The sequence below is a fragment of the Cibotium barometz genome, chromosome 29, assembly GCF_041138505.1.
Source record: "Cibotium barometz isolate CiBa-2024 chromosome 29, ASM4113850v1, whole genome shotgun sequence".
NCBI lineage: Eukaryota > Viridiplantae > Streptophyta > Polypodiopsida > Cyatheales > Cibotiaceae > Cibotium > Cibotium barometz.
The window spans coordinates 40,242,498-40,245,499 of record NC_141074.1 but is presented as its reverse complement, the minus strand read 5'-3'; positions in this window follow the sequence as shown (position 1 = coordinate 40,245,499).

The following is a 3,002-nucleotide window of genomic DNA, read 5'->3' as shown; positions in this document are numbered from 1 at the left end:
GGAGTTTTCAGCACTTGAGGTGTTGGAGAGGAAGACTTTAGAGTGAATTCCTCTAATGGTGGTAAGTTGGGCTCCTCTCTGAGACCTTCACGTGTTGGCGAGGGAGATTTGGCAGTGGGGTCTGGTTTTGGAGAAGGTTCTTTGGAGGTTGGCCTTGGAGACTTGGCAGTCTTCTTGGGGAACATGAACAAGAAATTTAATGGAGAGCCAACATTTGCCCTCTTACTACCTTTGTTGGATAAACGACGCTTCTGAATTTTAAATTTCACTGGTGAGTGAAAAGGAAGACCTTTAGTAGCACTCCTCTCTTTGACAGGGGTCTTCTCTTTGATAGGTGTCTTCTCTTGAGCTGGAGAAGAGCTCTTCTCTTTGGTAGGAGGACTAGGGATTTTCTCTTTGATAGGAGTCTTCCCTTGAGCTGGTGAAGAGCTCATCTCTTTGGCAGGAGGGCTAGGGGTCTTCTCTTTAGCAAGTGGGCTAGGGCTCTTCTCTTTAGCAAGAGGGGTAGGGATCTTCTCTGTAGCCTGAGGGATCTTTCCTTTAGAATGGCTCTTTTTCCCCTTGGAAGATCTGCTCTTAGTAGGGCTCTTCTTTCTCTTCTTCTTCTCTTTGGCAGAGGTCTTTTCCTTTTTGAATGAGTCATCCTTGTCTTTGCTTTCCTTCTTCTCCCTTTTTCTTTTCTTTGAAGTTGTATCCTTGGCTCCTTTATTAGGTGGAAAGGGAGAATCAGGGTCATATGGATTGATGGATCTGCTCAAAACCATGGACACTGCCTTCTCCCTTACCCAACTTACCCAAGAATCTGGATACTCATGCAACTAAGACAAAAGAAAATAAGAAAGTAAGAAAATAGGTCACTAAATGTATTCACTAAATCAATCAATGGTTTTCATTCATGAACTTACAGGAAGTGTTGTCATTCTAAATCTTGACTCAAGAAATCTCCAAGCATTAGCAAGTACCATCCATCCACAAGATGTTGAGTCTTTCTGCAAGGGAACTTCCTGATTGAAGTACTTAAAATATTCAAGTTTGTAGTCTACATAGGTAGAACCTAGAAAACTCAAGATAAGTTTGGCAGCACTGCAAACATAAAATATTGAGGGTCAACCAAATAATTGAAATCATGCAAGAAATTGTTCTGGAACATAAACCATGGAAAAGTTGATTCTTACATTTTACTTCTCCCATGAATGGATGCCAAAGAGTTCATAAAGATCACATCTCTATCCAATAGATTGAAGATAATAAGACTCCAATGGCCTCTGTGATAATATGAATACTGAAATTAGTTATGAATACTGTCATGTCTATAATAGGCAAAAGATAATTGAGTATGAGTCTTACACTTCAACATAAGGGTATACAATGTAATTGCAAGTAAGCATATCAAAGTTTTTGAGAAAACTTGCAAGATCCCCTTCCCTATTGAAAAGGCACTGTGTAACAAGGGGATCAAGAATGGTCACTTGCACAGCCATTGATTCATGAAGATCCCTCATAAGACATCTGGAGACACAAACAAAACATGTCAACAAAATATGGAGTCTGAGAAATTCATCAAGAAAACAAAAGCAAATCCACACAAACCTCAGACAGATGAAGAGGACTGTGTCAGATATCTCAATATTGTGATTCACAAGCATACTTGTGTCCTCAGGGGCAATGTCATAATAAACCTCATCCTCTCCATGCATGGACACATCTACTATCATTTGACCTGTCACATTCTGATAAAGCTCTGAATTGGATGCATGGAGAATTTCAGCTTGCTGAGAAAGAATGGCATCCTCTGAAATCTTCTCCTGCTCTCTCTCTTTTTCAACTTCTTCTTTGATATCTTGAGCTTTTCTTTTATCATAAGCATGAGAAATATCTTCAATAACAATTGATTGCTTGGGTTGCCTTGCTGGAGGGATATTAAGAATTTCAAAAGCTCTCATATCTTGACTTGGAATAGGCTCCAAAGCTTTGTCAAACTTATATCTAAGTCTGGACACAAGCACAAAATCTTTGCTCATAAGAATGATCCTATGAGCAAATGCAGCAGCAATGTAGCCATCATTCATAAAGTCGATTAAAAAATCTTCAGCAGCCTCTTGAAGACACATGAGGGCCTGGGTCTCCCATCGCACTTTCTGAAGATTTGTGTTTCTCATTTTGCCAACTAACCTTTCTGATATGTCCCTGACAACCCGAGTAAATGGCAGTCGAGGGATGAGAAGACTAGTAGATTTTTGTGCTGCTCTTATCTCTCTTAAGGACTTCACCTGATAATTCAATCTCTTTCTTGCTGTCGCCCTCGCACGAGGCTTTGGAAGAGGCTTTTCTTGTTTGGAAGGTCCTGGTTTGTCCTCAGCTTTTTCAGTCTCCAATGGTGGGTAGACTTTCCTTGCAGTCTGTTTTGTCCTTGCCATTGAAGCTTTAAAAAAGAGACCAGATGAAGAGATTTGTATAATAGGACAAAAAAATAAGGTAGCCCGAACGAAGCGATAGAGCGAATCCAAAGATAATGGAAAGTGATAATCGCTTGATTCAGGAAATAAAAAAAAGTAGAAGTCCCGAACGAAGCGATGAGGAAAATCCAAAAATCTCGGATGAACGTAATCGCTTGATTCGGGCAGGAAATAAAAAAAAGTAGAAGTCCCGAACGAAGCGATGAGGAAAATCCAAAAATCTCGGATGAGCGTAATCGCTTGATTCGGGCAGGAAATGTGCAATCGCTTGATATGGGAAAGCACGGAACGAAATGTCCTGGAAATGTGCAATCGCTTGATATGGGAAAGAAATGAAAAAGTAGGTTTGGGAAATAAAAGGTAGCCTGTTTTCGCTTGATACAGTGTCGGAGAAAAATATGAATATTTTCAACAAAATTAACTTTTTATACCTCGGATATGTCGTACAAAGGACCGTTGGGTACATGTGTCATGTAATCATTATTGCCACGTGGCAAAACGGTCACTATTAAAGGTGTTTTAATCACGCTACATATATTTTTCAAA